Source organism: Saccostrea cucullata, unplaced genomic scaffold, assembly GCF_032062105.1.
Source record: "Saccostrea cucullata isolate Sc308-1 unplaced genomic scaffold, CSIRO_AGI_Scuc_v1 ctg15734, whole genome shotgun sequence".
Classification (NCBI taxonomy): Eukaryota; Metazoa; Mollusca; class Bivalvia; order Ostreida; family Ostreidae; genus Saccostrea; species Saccostrea cuccullata.
The window spans coordinates 21,260-30,633 of record NW_026927389.1 but is presented as its reverse complement, the minus strand read 5'-3'; the positions used below and the strand labels follow the sequence as shown (position 1 = coordinate 30,633).

General features: G+C 33.3%; 1 long non-coding RNA gene across 1 annotated transcript; it reads right to left on the bottom strand.

Annotated features, from left to right (window-relative positions):
• Positions 1-37: 37 nt before the first annotated feature.
• LOC134274318 (uncharacterized) lies at positions 38-9,012 on the bottom strand. Its single transcript, XR_009993587.1, has 3 exons — positions 8,950-9,012; positions 3,165-3,240; positions 38-245 (listed from the first exon to the last, which is right to left on the bottom strand). It is a non-coding gene; the product is annotated as an uncharacterized LOC134274318 (long non-coding RNA).
• Between the last annotated feature and the right edge of the window lie 362 nt (positions 9,013-9,374).

The following is a 9,374-nucleotide window of genomic DNA, read 5'->3' as shown; positions in this document are numbered from 1 at the left end:
AATTTTACATGTAAGACTTTGATCCTATGTTTCAATAAATGTCAAAATGGTTTTATTTTTGTTTCTGTTCAATACTTTCTTCTTCAGGGTCTCTCATGGCCTATACTGTATGATACCTCCATTGACCCTGCTCTTTTATATTGCCATATGTTTATCCAGTAGCAGTGGTTATGCTCAGGCAATCTTTGAAATATTCCTCATTTCATGCATCTTCTTCACTTCTGCCTCTGTCCATTTTATTCATTCTGCAATTAGATAAAGGCATTTCTTTGCCGTATAAAACATGTTTTTCTTGACTACAGCAAGATCACCCTTTATGTTGATCAAACCCAACCAAGAAGTAGAAGTATATTTCTTATGTATTGATAAATAAAATGGAAGAAAAACTAAATTCTATCAACTCTTTTTTTTTCTTCTATGTCTAACTGCATCTTCATCCTAACCCCCATCCGCCATAATTTTATCAAAATCATCATTCAAGACACAAAACGATGTTGCATATTAATTAGACAGTATGTTAGTTTCTGATTGTTAAGAAGATTTTACACCTATTCTTTGCAAATTTTAGACTTCTAATGTAACACTATCAGTACATTAGGGGTACATAATCTTCAAAAACATCTCTACACTTAATGATAAAGCTTTCACATTAGTATTGTTTTTAGCCCAATGGTTCTGCTAAAGAGGATCTAAAATTGACCCAAACCTTACTAACTGCTTTGAAATTATATTGACAGGGACAGAGACACACTTGACACTCCATCCCCCTTCCTGGGGTATGCTTTGCACAAAATTTAATTAAAATTGACTAAGCTGGATAGAAGTTGAAAATATGAAAAATTACAGTCAAACAGATTATGAATAACTTTCAGCACATCAGACATGAAGTAGTGATCCTTAAATAAAATACACCTACAAGATGAAGCTGTTTTATTCCTTTGAAGTGATATCTAGTATTGTTTCTTTTCCTGTATGCCACCTCCATCAGAACAAAATGTTATACATGTATTAACATAACCTATGACCGTATAGTACCCCAGTATTTACTTTACAATTAATTAAGTTCTGGAACCAACCCTCAGATGCCCTTAAAACAAATGATTCTAAACTGGCAAAGGTAAAGGGCATCTGAAGAATTTAAAATAAAATGATAGTACAAACAAGCAAACAGTGTGCATGAAAATGTTGGCAAACACTAAACATAGGTAATCAGAGATTACAGAGCTCACCTCAACGTGTGTTGTCTTTAAGTAAGGCAAATTAAGTCACACAATTAACCAACAAAAAGTGTACATCCAAAAATGCAAAATTTATGCAATTTTGATACTTTGGAATAGACCTATATAAAAACTAAAAACTAGTTCTTCATCATGAAAATGTAATTAAAATCCAGCATCTGAAGCAAGATTGAGAGTTTTCATCCATTGATGCATCATTTAAGCAACTGGTTTATATAAGCCTTATAGTTTCTTGGTGATAGACTTGCACCCATATCTTTTACGAGGTCTATTATCTGGAAAATGTATGTCGAATTCAGCATCTGAAGCAAGTCCATTTGTGTGCATCCTAAGATGTATCATCCATGCAAGTTTGGTCAACATAGGGCTTAAAGTTACTTGCAAATGAAACCTGTATAAAATAATTAACCTTTCCACTAATCCAGAAAATGTAGGTCAGATTCAGCATCCGAAGCCAGCCTAGTAGAATGCACCCTTAGATGTACCATCCATGCAAGTTTGGTCATTATAGGGCTCAAAGTTACTTGGAAATGAATCCTGCACCATAAACTTTAACCTGTTTACTCGTCCAGAAAATGTAGGTCAGATTCAGCATCCGAAGCAAGTCTGGTAGTATGCATCCTAAGATGTACCATCCATGCAATTTAGTCATTATAGGGTTCATAGTACACTGTACCTTGAAAATGAAACCTTCACCAAAAACTTTAACCTGTTCACTCAACCAGAAAATGTAGGTCAGATTCATCATCCGAAGCAAGGCTGGTAGTATGCATCCTAAGATGTATCATCCATGTAAGTTTGGTCATTATATGTCTCATAGTAACTTGGAAATGAAACCTGCACCAAAAACTTTAACCTGTTCACTCAACCGGAAAATGTAGATCAGATTCAGCATCCGAAGCAAGTCTAGTAGAATACATCCTAAGATGTACCATCCATGCAAGTTTGGTCATTATAGGGCTCAAAGTATCTTCGAAATGAAACCTTCACCAAAAACTTTAACCTGTTCACTCAACCGGAAAATGTAGGTCAGATTCATCATCCGAAGCAAGGCTGGTAGTATCCATCCTAAGATGTATCATCCATGTAAGTTTGGTCATTATATGTCTCATAGTAACTTGGAAATGAAACCTGCACCAAAAACTTTAACCTGTTCACTCAACCGGAAAATGTAGGTCAGATTCAGCATCCGAAGCAAGTCTAGTAGAATACATCCTAAGATGTACCATCCATGCAAGTTTGGTCATCATAGGGCTCAAAGTATCTTCGAAATGAAACCTTCACCAAAAACTTTAACCTGTTCACTCAACCGGAAAATGTAGGTCAGATTCAGCATCTGAAGCAAGGCTGGTAGTATGCATCCTAAGATGTATCATCCATGTAAGTTTGGTCAACATAGGGCTTATAGTTACTCGGAAATGAGACCTACACCAAAAACTGCACCAAAAATGTTAACCTGCACCAAAAACATTAACCTGGTCATTCCTTTGCTGAAATTGCAGCATCTGAAACTTTGACTGGTACAATGAAACACACTAGCAACATCTTCCATGCATGTCTAATCAATATAGGACATAGAAGTACTTAAAAAGAAAACTGCTCCAAAAAACTTAACCTTAACCCGGGACGCCGACGCCGACACCGACGCCGACGCCGAGGGTATCACATAAGCTCCCCCCAACTTCGTTGAGGTGAGCTAAAAAAAATACTAAGGTACTTTCTCAAACTTAACATGAATACTAAAGAGGTTTTATGTAGCTGTATTGCACATACCAAAAGTTTTCCTGCAGTTAAAGGTTGATTGCCTAGTAGTTATGTAGTATGTACAAGTTTTTCCTTCATCTCTTCTAATTTAAGAAGCGAAAATGTCTCTAAAAATCTTATGGTTGGCATGAAGTATTCCTGTTCATTTTACTGATTACTTACAATTGTCCTATTTCTGAGGGTCATCTTCTGATGGGTGTGTTCTCTGCAATGTTCACAATTGAAGTTCCTGTTTGACCTGTTACATATTGAAAATCCTCAATGAACATGATTATGGTTTTAATTTTCATTGTAATTATGTTCCCCAAACGAAGTTGGGGAACATATTGTTTTACTCTGTTTCTTATTATTATTATTATTATTATTATTTTTCTTCTTCCTGGGAAAATCTTTTCCGCGAATGATCTTGTAAACTACACGTCCGACTTAGGTGAAACCTTTTTAGGGTTAGTAGGCATGTTATGTAGATTTGCGGAACGAAGGTCATTTTGCGCGCACGTGCTTGCAAGAGCATGCACGTGCAACGCGTGAAATGACCAAAATAATAGATACAGCCGTAACTTTTCTATTTTTTGATTATATACTTTGATACTCATAATATAAGTATGTATTAGTAGTATAGACGTGTTGACATGGTCAAAATAGCAAGATCTCACGCGCATGCACGTGCGCTTCGCTCTGATTGGCTGAAACTAAAGTCTCAATATCTTTCTTGTTTTTCGTCATAATCCTTTGAAATTTTGAACTTAGTCACACAACATGAAGATCTACAGCATGATATATAATAATTTTCATGAAAGCACGTACATGCGCGTGTGCTGGCAAGAGCGCGCACGTGCAACATGTGAAATTACCAAGATAATGGATGAAGCCGTAACTTTTCTATTTCTTGATGGAATTTTTTGAAACTCACAATGCATGAATATAGTAGTAGTATGGACAAGATGACATGGTCAAAATTGCAAGATCTTACGCGCATGCACGTGCGCTTTGCTCTGATTGGCTGAAACTAAAGTCTCAAAATCTTTCTTGTTTTACGTCATAATCCTTTGAAATTTTGAACTTAGTCACATATTATGAAGATCTACCGCATGATATATAAGAATTATCATGAAAGCACATAAATCCATGTGTGCTGCAATCTGATTGGCTGAAACTTTACATGCCTATATCTTTCTTGTTTCTCAACAAAACATGATGAAGTTTAGAATATGAATAGGTATTATGGATTCCTACATGATATTGTTATCAAAATTGAATGCAAGGACGTGCTTGCATGCACATGCGCACACGCAATGCGTAAAATGAACACTATGTTTGAAAAACGGTAAAATTTATATTTTTATGACTTTTTATTGATTTCTGGAATATAAAGATATGCTAATGGTTTAGATAACATGTCATGATCACCTTGCATGTGCATGCACGTGCGTTTGCGAACAATGCGTTAAATGACAAAAAGTTGATATCATTGTAGCTTTTAAATTTTTTTTTATGAAATCCTGCGATACTAAGCATATTGAAAAAAGTTTTAAAGGAAATTTGCACAAAAAGGGAGTTGGGGAGCGTTTGGGGAACATCTGTAACGGTCCCCGTTACAATTAGAACTAGTTATTGATTACTTTTATAAAAAAAAAATCTAAACCAATTTATTGTAACATAATACTTAGGAAAATATTTATGTAATATCAGTGGAAAAAAGAAATCATTATCTCCAGTTATCCTAAAATCACTAGTAAGCATTAATCATATCAATTCACATACGTAAACCCATTAGCTTTTTGTGCTATTAAATCATAGTCATCGCTGTGCAATAAAGGAAATCAAGTACTAATCCACAGCTTTGTGGCAATAAAGTTACTATCCCCGAGTAAAAAGTGACAAGCCCAAATATAGAGGCAAAAATTAAAAAGTAACATTGAAAAAAAGTTCATCGTGAAAAAAGTGGGTCCATTTCATCAAAAGTCATAAAGTTAAGCCTTAACTTAGGCGTACTTCCGGGGATTACGCCAAAATTTAGTCGGGCGTAATTTGCGTTTCACCATGTGGCGTAAGTCTAGCCGTAAAAGATACGATTAGTCACAGGGCTAAGTCATTGACAATGTTGCATTGCACAGGCGCAAAAACATAAACATTGCCCAGAGCGTACAAACATGTATAAATTGTAGCACGTCAAAGTACAGAATAACACAAGTTATAGATAAATTAATACTTGCACTAATTGAAACATGCATGGGTTTATAGTGTTATGTAAGAGACATGCATCTTTTAAGAAACCAATTTTAGTTTTTTTTTTTTTTTTACAATATTTCAATAATAAAAGTCTAATAAATTGAAAGGTTGTATTTGGGAATTAAGCAAAACTATTCATTTTGGAAATTTAATTACAGCCATACCCCCTCTTCCCGAAATTGATACAGGTTAATAACTTCGCCTTTGATAATAAATTTCATGATTCGATAAATACTGATTCTACTGACAAATACTAATAATTAAGTTTGAGACAGAATAAGATTTAAAAACTTTAATAAGAAATGTATATGCAAGCAAAAATAATGAAAACAAAATGCAAACGGTTTACAAATGAACACATTTTGAGTCAAGAAATAAATTTTACACGTTTACTACTATGGTACATGTAAGATAATCCTCTCTGTATTTATAAATTTTTTGTCAATTCAATTGATTCATAATTGAGAGAGAGAGAGAGAGGGGGGGTTGGAAAAATGACTACAAAGATATTCTTGCAAAAATTCTCTGTGCTTGTGTGGTGTTAAAATTTAGTTACAACTACTCTTTATTTTGTTTTCATTAAAATGTAAGTAATGCAGGAAATAAAAAACATGTATATTTTCATCTTATATGTGCTTTATATGCGCTCAGATTATCTTATACTATGTAAGATTTGCTCTTTTAAAAAAATTATGAAAATTAAAGATGTCTTCTGCATCAATGTTTGTCTGAGAAAAAAAATTAAGAATAATTCATTCTTGAACTTAACTGTGTAATTATCACCGTCTTACATCGATATTATAAAAGCAATAATTTATTACCACTTTCAAAAATCTCTTATTGTCTATGAGACCCCAACCCCCTCCCTGGGTTGGGGTCTATGATTCGCCGGGAACATCACTTGTCCCAGATACCTAGGAAAATAATTACTTTCGTCCTTAACTAAGTAATCTGTACATTCAATGTTAATTAATCTGCAAATTCGTGAGATTCTGAACCCTCTCTCCGACCCCCTCTGGATCCACGCATGTGGACGAGAAGTAAATAAGAAATGGACTCTTCAAACATGACAAAAACTATTTGGTTTTAAGATGGGTTATTTTTTTGAATATTTTTCTTAAATGTAGAAAATTACATGAAAGATGATAACTATGCTTTTGAAACCGATTTTTTTTTTTTTTTTTTTTTGTAATTTTTGTTTTTCAGAAAATATGCTGTTGGAAAATATTTTTCAAAATAGACAATTTTAATGGGTCTCTTTTTAGTAAATGAAAAAGAAACTAGAGGTACCGTAAGCAATGAGTTCAATAAAAGATATCCCCCGCCTTCCATATAAATATAATGGCAGTGTCCATGTGTTTTTCTGCGGGAAACCAAAAATATGTGTCAGAAAGTACAATAAGGCACAATGGCAATATATGATAAAGATTCTGTGAAAATTTCACCAAATTTCAATCAGTGATATGAAAGGAGTTGCGGATAGAGATGGGTACCCCCAAAGCGTAACAGATGGACGGACGGACATCCCGATTACTAAATAGTATATACATGTACATATACATGTACCGTCCCGCTTTTCAAGCGGGGTGTAGAAATACAGCTATATATGTAAATTGATTTACAATACCTTAGACATACAATACCACAATCAAATGTGTATGAATGCATTGTCAAAACGTAAGAAATCTCTAATAAGACAATCTTTTCTTCTCAGCAGAAATTTATCAAAATATTATTTGAGTATATTATTACTCAAATCAACTACGTCCCCAAGTGGTTGTAACAACACCCCCCCCCCCTCCCCTTCTTCATAATATGCATAATTAAATAATGTATTGTTTGTATTTCAAATTCTTCTTAGAACCTTACTTTTTCTTTAGAACTCGCCGAAATTAATAAAAAGGCCTTATTTTAACTTTACGCCCTAACTTACGCCTACCCATGAGTAGACGTAAAATTTTGGCCTAAATTTAGTCAGGCGTAACGATACACTCTTTAATGAAATGCAAATATTCGTGCTAGTCCCGACTTTACGCCGGCGTAGCGCTACGACTGGGTGTACAACCTTTGATGAAACGGGCCCTGCAGGGTATTAACTACAGATGATTCTTTTTAAAATTAAAGTTTAATTTAATTTTCGCTAATAAAATTTAATCATATATAAATTAATGATTTAAAAAAATGAAAAAAAGATTTTAAATATTCCTTTTCTGGTCATTCACTAGTTCGTCTAATTAAAACGAAGCAAAAATCATTTTGTTTTCATCTTGAATCATTTAAAGCCATATATGGCGTATGTAAAATGAAAATTATTAGACTAAAATTATAAGAACTTATTATTTGTATCATTACTTTATATAAACATGATAAAGATAGAAATTTTCCGTAAATTACAAAATCTAAGTCAATTGCGTTATAAAGATATCAAAATTTAATTTGGATTCTCGGAATTTTCTCCGACTTGGAAGAAAATACAAAAGATTTAAATAACACATTACAGAGAAGATAAAATCGTATTATTAGATAAAACGGGGTGTTCTCCGTGCTCCGAATTGTATGAAAAGCTTTAATTTAAATGTATTAACTATATTTCTTCACTTAATTTTGTATTTTTCAAAAATATATTTTTTGATCAGTTACGCCATGGCTTTAAAAAACGCTACATAATTGCATGACACTTATCATTGAGCTGATTTAGTGAATGTATATAATTTAATAATGAGATATCTGTGAGGCATTTATGTACAAGCCAATATTGCTATATTAAACAAAGGAAAGGGGGGAATTCAAATTAGGAAATAAAAGATCGTTTTTAAGTAAATCAGTCTTGTAGTACTGCAAAATGGATGCAGTTGTGGAGATTTATGGATAATATGAGCATGCTGTCTGGAATATTTCCATATTAGGGAATTTAATAGCAAAAAAGAGTGAAAATACCGGTGGTGCTTTTCATCTATTACATGTGTATTTTAAAATTCCTAATAGCCCAAGGGGATTCCTCAGTGCAGAAAACCACTAGGCCCATCCTCAAAAATGGAAGCCCCAGGTGTAGCGCAATGCTAATTACACACCCATCATGTGAAATAGTTATAGTAGCCCTATATCAATTTCAGTATTGGTTTTAAATTAATTAAAACAAATGACAAAAACAATAATTTTTTAAAAAATCAAAATAAAGCAGACACTCAGTCAAAATCAAAGACAGAAAGAAGCACTGTTTTGACTGAACGTTTTTCAGTAATACAATGAATCTCTTACATATTAGATGAGATAAACTTACATACAATTATTTAGTTGTTGTCAATTATCCCATTTATCATCATCTCAGCTCACTTTGCGATTGTAATACTGTCTACATGAACCGATAATTTACAGCTGATTTATGAACACACGATTGTTAAAATTTTCATTTCCCTTTCCAATATACATTGTCGGAACATACTTATAGTTGGTTATGATATAAAATTAAATAATAAACACTTTCGATTTATTAAAGATTATCTAACAATATACGATCATTTACTAAATACTTCTCGCCCTCAAGAGAGTTAAAAAGACAGAGAAAATTCAAAATACAAACAAGTTGCAACTTAGGATTAATTGTTCCGATATATCTATTTTAATTTTGTGCACAATTGTTTTCAAAATTACATTAAAATCTATTTTCCTTAAACAAGAACCCAGCAATGGATAAATATTAATCGAATAAACTTACCTTTTCTCTTGTCAATCAGAAAATCTTGTTGACATTAAGTGTTTCTTAGTCGCCATATTTTTTCCCATGAAAACAAACGTTGTTATGATCAAGATCAACGGAAGTTGATTTTCGGAACTCTCGAGAATTTAGAGTTCCGAATGTAAAACTGAAACAACAAAACACGGTGCGTCCGTGAAAGCAACTTTTTTGGACACTTTTTTGGACAAATAGTCGTGTCCAAGTTTTGTTGGGTACTAACTTGCAAATACCCAATTAGGGTGTTTTAAGCATATTCAGCGACACTTCTTATTGGGTATACCCAATAAGCAAAAAGTACCCAATAAGTACAATCTTGGCATGAAAAATACCCAATAAATGCACTCTCGTAAACACGGACAGACAGACAGACGGACAGACAGACGGACAAGGTGATTCCTATATAC